Consider the following 9,293-nt stretch of genomic DNA (forward strand, 5'->3'; position numbering starts at 1 on the left):
AGAAGCAGACGGCTGTTAGCCGCATGTTGTTTCCTCACAAGTGCTGAGCTTTAGACGTAGCTTTTTACTCAATGAGATGCTAAGTGTGGAACTTAGCTTATATCCTCAAATTTTTCCGACTGTGTTGCCCTTGAGCAACAATAGTCGGCATCCGACTTAGATATTGTAGATTACCGCATGTTTAAAAGCAGTCGGTATTCTTTGTTATCTTTGTCTCATTTGATCAGTTCTCAGAGCAATGTTCCACCTAAATGGGAGATGCTCTCTGCAACGAATTCACCCAAACGGATGTCGCCGGACGTAGATCATCCGGCCATAGGCCTCATTTGTTCTGAGTGGAACAACACATAGCTGCTAAGTTTGCTAGACTTAGCTTATTTTCTACTCATGTTGGAGTAGTAGGAAAATAATAAGAAGGCCGTCTGTTTATTAGGCAAGCGTCCCTCGCTTGGGGAAATGCGTACAAATACAAATTATTGAAACAGATAGCAAATTTTTATTAATGTGCTTTTATTTACAAAAAATTTACAAGTCTCAGAAGTAGTACTTTTTCAAGTTGTCTACGTTCCAAGTTCTGGCTAGCTGCCTACCGTCTGGTGTTTCCAGGCAGTAGGTGCCGCCTATTACTTCTTCATAGATCCGGTAGGGGCCTTCCCAATTGGGAGTCAGCTTTCCCTACTCATTGGCCCTACTGGTTGCCTCCATTTTTCGCAACACAATGTCCCCCACTTTCAGGGGCCGCTTGTGCATGCACTCTTTTATTATAGGCTCTCGTCATTCTCAGACGGTAGATCTCATGGCGCAGGGCAGCATTGCCCCCGTGTTCTGTAAGGGTGTCCAGTGCTAGCCGCATGGCCTTCCAAGTAGCCTCCTCATCATATAACATAACTCGAAGAGTCGGCTCATAGTGTTCAATAGGCAAAACAGCTTCTACCCCATAAACCATGAGAAATGGAGTTTCACTTGTCGCCTCTTTTTAGTCGTCCTGATGGCCCACAGAACATGCGATAGCTTGTCAGCCCATAGGCCGCCAGCTCTTTCAATTTACTTTTTGATGCCATCAGAGATTAACTTGTTGAAGGCTTCAACCTGGCCATTTGCTTGGGGACGGCCGACTGATGCAAAACAGTGAGAGATCCCTTGGTCTCCCAACCAGTTCTTAAGAGCAGGCATCTCAAATTAAAGACCATTGTCAAAGACCATAGGCATGGGTACCCCATACCGAGTGATGACATTTCTCCAGATGAAGGCGATAACATCTTTTGTTTTAATGCCTTTGACTGCCTCCGCCTCTACCCATTTGGTGTAGTAGTCGACAGCAACCAAAATATACCTCTGTGCGCTTGTAGCAGGCGTATACGGACCCAGAATGTCCATGCCCCATTTGGCGAATGGTATTGGGCCATGAATGGCTGTCAGATCAGTGGCCGGACGGTGTATGAGCTTGCCAGACCTTTGACACTTTTCACATTTTTTCACCATCTCCATGGCGTTTGCTTCCAGGGTAGGCAAGAAGTAACCATGTCGTCTGGCTCTCTTTGCTAGGGTCCTGCCGCCTATGTGGGAGGCGCAGAAGCCCAAATGCAAGTCTTCTAAGACCTCTCGTCTCCTCTCTGGGTAACACATTTCAAAAAAGGTTGGAGATAGCCTTTCTTGAAATGCTCTCCGTTGTGGATTTCAAAATTTGCCGCACGCTTTTTCATTACGACCATCTCTGGGTAGGTATCCGACAAGGTGTCGTCTATTAAGCAAGCTCGGATTCCGTCCATCCAAGTTGAGCCTCGGTCTAGTATTCCAATGGGATCTTCTTCAATACTTCTTTTTTCCATAACTTCCCAAAAGACAGACCTAGCTGTATCACAAGAGGCGGATGATGCAAGTTTGGAGAGAGCATCCGCCTAATTGTTCTCGGACCTGGGCACCTGACTTAGATGAAATTCATCAAGGGTCCCACCCTCTTCTTTGACCGCCTGTAAGTACTTGATAATAGCTGGATGTGTGGCTTCATAGTCACCATGGTATTGGCTAACAATCAATTGTTAATCGGAACAGGCGTCCACTTTCCTTGCCCCAACCGCCTTACACATGCGGATGCCGACTAGTAGGGCTTCATATTCTGCCTCATTATTTGAGGCTTGGAACTTAAAACGTAGTGCATACTCATACTTATCTCCTTCAGGAGACTGACATATGACGCCTGCACCACAACCGTTCAAGGTGGAGCTCGCGTCCACATATACCTTCCAAACCTGGTCAAGGTTATCAGGATCAACCGGCCTGGTCATTTCGACAATGAAGTCGGCAAATGCCTGTCCCTTCACTGCCTTTCTTGGTTCAAAAGAAATTTCAAGGCTTTGAATTTCAATTGCCCATTTGATCATTCGGCCTGATGATTCCATGGTTGTCATTGGCCGCTTGATTGGTTGGTCTATGTAAACAACCACCGGGTGCGCCAGGAAGTAAGGTTTTAACTTCTTGACTACCATAAAGAGGGAAAGTCCAAAATTTTCAACCATGGGGTACCTCAGCTCTGCATTCCGTGGAACATGACTGATGAAGTAGACCGGGAGCTGGGTGCCGCCTCTTTTAGCAAGGAGAACAACACTGAGCGCATGGTCAGAGACGGCTAGGTACATGTACATCACTTCTTTTGGCAAAGGACTGACCAGCCTTGGCAAAGAGTGCAAGTGTTCCTTCAACTTTTGGAAGGTTGCTTGGAAGAAGTAGAGGCACTTGTCAAACATAATCTTCTTCTTGATTGCTTGGAAGAAGTAGAGGCACTTGTCGCCTGGCCGACTGAGGAATCTCCCCAATGCCACCAGACAACCTGTTAATTTTTGAACTTCTTTTACGGTGCGGGGCGACTGCATGTCTATGACCGCCTGTATTTTTTCCGGGTTGGCCTCTATTCCCCTTTGATCTATCAGAATTCCGAGGAACTTCCCAGACTCAACACCAAAAACACACTTCTTGGGATTGAGCAAGACCTGGTGTTTCCTGAGTGTGGCGAAGGTTTCTCGGAGGTCTATAACATGATCTGCCTGTAGTTTGGATTTGACTATCATATCATCAATATATGCCTCTACATTCCTTCCAATTTGATTAATGAAGACTGTATTAATCATTCTTTGAAGGTAGCAGGCGTATTCTTCAAACCAAACGACATCAAATTATAGCAAAATAACTCCTGATCAGTGACGAATGCCGTCTTCTCATGATCTTTCTTCCACAAGGGTATCTGGTAGAAGCCTAAATAGGCGTCTATAAAGCTCATCAAGGCATGGACGGCTGTAGAATTGACCAGACTGTCGATCTTTGGAAGGGGATAGTTACCCTTTGGACATGCCTTATTCAAGTCTGTGTAATCTACACACATGCGCCAGGTACCATTCTGCTTCTTTACGAGCATAACATTGGCAACCTAATCAGAGAAGTAGCATTGCTGAATGAACCCAGCATCCAACAATTTCCTCACCTCAGCGGCTGCCGCCTGGCTTCTTTCTTCATCATGGTTTCTCTTCTTTTGCCTTATCGACTTTTTTTTGGGATCCACAGCAAGTTTGTGGACGGCTAGATCCGGGCTGATGCCTGGCATCTCGTCCACTTCAAAGGCAAAGATGTCTTTGAACTCTTTCAAAATATTGTGTAGATCTGCACCCAATTTAGCAAAAGCAGCCGTCCCCACCTTAACTGTACGTTCTGGACGAGTGTCATCCAAGACAATATCAATTTGCTCACCAGCAGGCTGGGGACGGAGTTCATCCGGCCGTTCTCCGGTCAGTGATTGCTACTGCTTCTCTTTTTTCATGGTCACCAACTGGTCGGCCTTTCTCTTTTTACCGCCTGCTATGGGAGTAGGCCCAGCTTCCTTGACTTGGTCAAGGTCAACAATATCTCCATTGGGTCCGGATGCGACCACAGTGGGTTTGACATCAGAGAGATAGCACTCCCTAGCTGTCCATTTGTCTCCTCGTAGGGAACTAACTGTTCCATCATCCCTTTCAAACTTGAGAAGCATAAGGGAAGGAATGATGGCAGCTTTGGACTCATTTAGGGTGGGACGTCCAAAAATCATGTTATAGGCGGTCAGATCCTCAACAACTAAGAATCGGACCACCAAGCGACGTCCCTCTCCTTTTTCTCCCAGCCGAATTGGTAAGTCTATTCGACCTACCGGATGCACAACTCCGCCCCCAAATCCTACCAAGGGATGAGAGACCTTGTGCATGCTCTCAGGCTTGTACTTGAGCTTGGTCAAGCACTTGTGGCTGATGAGATCAGAGGAACTGCCAGTGTCTATGAGGATTCGGCCAACCTTTTGGTTGGCCACTTTGCATTCAATGATAATGAGGTCATCATGCGGCCTCCTGACATTGCCCCTGTCTTCCTTAGAGATGAATACTTCAGGGAAATTGTCCTTAGACGCCTGCCCCTCATCAACTGAGCTAACATCTAGCCGCCTGATGTAATCTTTGGTTCCCTGAATGGTAGGACCCCCTCCAGCATAGCCACCTGCTATTGTATAGATCTGTTCTTCGTCAGTATTAGAACTATTAACAGGTTGAGACTTTTTCTTAGACGACTGCCTAGGGTTGGTTTGCAGGGTAACCTTGGACCTCAAAATGTAGGACTTGAGCACCCCTTTGTCAGCCAGACGGTCCAACAATCGCCTGAGACTATAGCAATCGTTGGTGTCATGGCCAACATCCTTGTGAAAATGACAATACTTATTTTTGTTCCGATTTTTGGCGGAACCTTTCATAGCAGCCGGCTTCTCAACGGTCACCCGGTCTTTGATCTCCATGAGGATGGAATGACAATCCTTATTGAACTCATACTTGGAGGTGTACGGTTCAGATTCTTTCTTTTTCTTTTTGGACGCCTGTTCCGAGGTATCAGCCACCCAAACTTCTTTTCTTTTCTTTTCTTTTTTCTTAGCCGACTGTGATGACCGACTCTCTCTTTTGTCGGACTTCTTTGAGTCCGTCTGTTTACTGATGTGGCAGAGCTCGGTCGCCTATATATAGGCGTCCGCCTCCATCAGTGCTTCTTGGAGGGTAGCAACCCTCTTTCTGACAAGGTCGAACTTAAAGGTCGACCCGTCCTTGAGACCTTTGAAAACGTCTGTATAGGCCATCTCAACAGACAATCCTTGAATCTAAATTCTCATCAAATTGAACTGCCTGACATATGACCGTAACCCTTCTTTCTCTCCCTACTGTATAGCTCCTAAGTCAAGACTTGTTTTCTTCGCAAGGATGTTCATTGAGAAGTTGGACGCAAACAAGTATGCAAGCATCTTAAAGTTATTTATGCAATCCGGCTGGCAAGTTGCCGAACCATTGTTGGGCGACACCCTTCAATGTGGTCGGGAAGCATCTACACCATGCGGCATCATCCAACCCTTGAAGATACATAAGGTTGGTGTATGCCATAAGGTGATCTTCTAGATTGGTGGTACCGTCATAGGTACCTACCAACACATTTTTCACCTTGGCCGGCTAGGCAGCCTCAGTTATTTCCTTGGAAAACGCAGAGGGTTGTTCCCCCAGTCTTAGCAGTGGAGCTGCCAGTCCAAGGGTTCGACATTATGTGTCGCTTGCCCCCCAAAGAGGGTCGGCTTCATGTAATGTTGTCCATACAGCATGTATGGCTGTTGAGGCGCATGCGGGGCCGCATGGAGCATCTGAGGACTAGAGTGAGCGGACATGCCGCCTGTATGGTTTTCTCGGTTTGATTGTGAATACCTCATTGAGGTATTCTGAAAGTTGTCTTGCAAGTTCGACGTCGAAGCCGACTCTGACAGTTTCATGTTCTTCTTCTGCTGGATTAACATCCGGGCATCAGAATAAGTTTTCTTTGACCGGCTTATTCCTCCCACAATGAGAGGGCTTCTTGGCCGACTGGTCCCTGGTGGAAACAACCGTCTGTTTGTCAATCAGGTCCTTAATCTCCCCTTTGAAACTTGTCATGAGAGTCATGAGCTCGTTTATGGTGATAGGGATGGAACCTTCGGCTACCTAGGGTTGACCAGCCGATTGGCCGACTAGTTCACTAGGGCTCGCTTGTTTGTCATTCCGTTCCCTCCTTTCGATGGGACAGATGCGCCTACTCCTTAGGGACCCGTCAGGGGCCGTGTGTGTGTCGACCTCATAGTCATCATCTGTATCCTGGTTTGTATAGACCTGGACGTCGGCCATAGGTCGTTTCTCATTAAGAGCCGGTACAGGATCTTGTGAAGCCATCTTAGAAGTACTCTCCCCACAGACTGTGCCAAATGTTTCAGGGTTTTTTGGATGTCCTACGGGAGAGTTACAACACCAAGACTGGCCTCTAGACGCCTGTACCTGCAAAACAACGTAGACTCCTGTGGGTGGGAGTTCCGCCTCCGACAATCAAGTTAGAACGTGTTCGGATGTAAAAAGAGCGGAAAGTAAAGGGGATCAGGCTCCTCTTAGGAGAGAAGTGATCATCCGGTTATTTGAGATAACCACGAAATCCGAGCCTTATCTCCCAAGTAGTGCAATTAAAGCTGGAGTTAATGCTCAGCAATTAATGTACACGTGTGTTTAATAATTTCTGAATGATGTTCCTCAAGGGGAAAATCTCCCTTTTATAGGGTCTCGTAATGCGTGCCCAGTACTAGGTTTCAGAAACCTCGGACTGACTGGGCTTGCCTAGGTATTTGGGTCGTATCAGGCCACTTTCCTAGTTGGTAATCTGTCTACCACGTGTCGTGGCCTGATTGGTCCACTTTGGACCTCTCACGAGGTGACACGTGGTTGACTCTGGTTGGTCCACGTGGATGACACGTGGCAGGATTTCATTGAACCACGTGGCGGGGTGAAATCCCCTAATCACTTGTCATTTTGGATTAGATAATAAAATGGCCACATGCTTTGTTCCTAGCCATCAGTAATGATGGATTGGAGTTATGATGACCTTCCAAAGTGAAGTTGTTTTTTTTTCCAGTAAAGCGGCACATTTGTGCCAAAATTGGCACGTTTATTGATCATAAAAAATAAAGCACAATCTTGCGTTGGTATAAGCTACTAGTTAGGTGTAGCATGTTTGCACTGGTTAGTATAGATTTTTTAGAGAAAGTGAGAAACTTATTGTACTAAGCTTAAATTTTTGAAAAATTGAAAGAAGGAAGATTGAATCTTTTTTTTTTCTTTTTGAAAAATAAAGATTTTATTACCAAAAACGGAGATTACAACTTACAAGAGTAGCTAAGTTGAAACCAACTAAAAAGCAAAGAAATAAAGCGACAAAAACCCAAAACACCACAAGACTCCAAAGAGCCAGACAACCCCAAACTAGGGAGAGATCCCCTAGGCCACCTTCTAGGAAGGGTTCCAAGGAAGCCCCCCCCCCAAACCAGACTTGGAAAACCCAGCCTAGTGCCACCTTCTAGGAAGGGTTTACAAGGAGGGTAAACCAGACAGAGACAACAAGCCTAAACAACAAAGACAACACCTATTCAATCAACATAATTACAAAATTAGCAACTGTTTATCACTGATAGAGCATCTACAAGTAACTGAGAATATGATATCCCTAAACACAGCATCAGCAGGCTTCAAGGTTCCTGTAAAAATTACAGCATTTCTCTGTAGCCAAATGTGGTAAACTGATTCAGCAAAGCACATAGCCATCAACCGGTTTTTTAGCTCTAGCCTTCTTACATTTTTTCAAGATCCACTCCATTTCAATATCAAAACAGCCAGTAGCTCTCTGATCTCCAAACAGCCTCAAGACTTGAGACCAAACATTTCTACTGTAAGCACAATAAAAAAAAAATAGATGTTAAAAAGTTTCTAAGCTTTGATTGCACAAAAAACAGACAGGATCACACTGTACATTCCATTTTTGAAGCCTGTCTTTAGTCATTAGCCTGTTTCTGACAGCAAGCCAAGTAATAAACAGGTTTTTAGGAGAAGCCTTATTGTTACAAATGATTCTTCTCCAAGGAGCCTTAGGAGTTTGAGTCATAATGAGCTTATATACTTTCTTTATCTTGAGCTTACTCCCTTGAACTACTCTACCCCAATTACCAATATTATCAATTACACTCCTGCATTTCAAGATCTTTTTAAGCACCCAGGAGCATCTCTGAGGAACAGGCATATCCCACTAAGGTTTGTCTTTGAAATAATATGTATGCACCCATTTAACCCACAAGCTGTCAGCCTTATGAGCCAAGTCCCACAGAAGCTTAGTAATGGCTGCAATATTCCACTCTGGGAGGGAGATCAGATCCCAGCCACCACTCACTTTAGGAAGACAAACATGAGCCCAAGAAACCAGAGATTTTTTTGAAGGGTTAACCTTCCCAGTCCACAAAAATACCCTGAATCTGGACTCAGTTTCTTTCAGAATCTTCTTGGGAAGCACAAAGATTTTAGCCCAATAGGTTTGAATACCAAAAAGGACACTCTTGATAAGCTGGAGCCTTCCAGCATAAGACAGGTTTCTAGCAGTCCATCCATTGATCCTTGCAGTGACCTTATCAATCAAGGGTTTGCATTGAGCAATGGTTAACTTTTTGGAAAAAAGGGGAACTCCAAGGTACTTGAAGGGTATTGAACCAGGAGAAATACCTATCAAAGATCTAAGAGTGGCTTTATCAGCATCACAAATACCCCCAAAATAAGCCTCACTCTTTTCTAAATTGGCTGCAAGCCCTGAAGCTTCAGAAAACTTAGTGAAAGCTTGGAAAAGAAGAGAGACAAAGTCAATATCAGCCCTGGAAAACATCAATAAATCATCTGCAAACATAAGATGAGTGAGTTTCAACTTCTCACATCTAGGGTGATAATTGAAATCTGGATTCAACTGAAGTTCAGACAGGCATCTAGACAAGTATTCCATCCCAATTGCAAACAGAAAGGGAGACATAGGGTCTCCTTGCCTGAGCCCCTTCTTAGCTGGGAAAGGAACAGCAGGAGTTCCATTAACCATAATGGAAAAAGAAATAGTAGAGACACATTCCATAGTCTAGGCAATAAACTGACCAGGGAAATTAAGCTCAGCCAAGACAGATTCCAGAAAGCCCCATTCAATTGAGTCATTAGCCTTTTTTAGGTCAATCTTTAACATACACCTAGGAGTGACATGCTTATGACTGTAACCCTTGATAAGCTCTGTAGCAAGAAGAATATTGTCACCAATATGCTTACCAGGGATAAAACCAGCTTGAGAAGCATCAATAACCTCACTGAGAACCAGTGCCAGTCTTGCTGTTAGAATTTTAGAGATCAACTTATAGAGGACAGTACAGCAAGCAATAG

The sequence above is a fragment of the Chenopodium quinoa genome, unplaced genomic scaffold, assembly GCF_001683475.1.
Source record: "Chenopodium quinoa cultivar QQ74 unplaced genomic scaffold, ASM168347v1, whole genome shotgun sequence".
Lineage (NCBI taxonomy): Eukaryota > Viridiplantae > Streptophyta > Magnoliopsida > Caryophyllales > Amaranthaceae > Chenopodium > Chenopodium quinoa.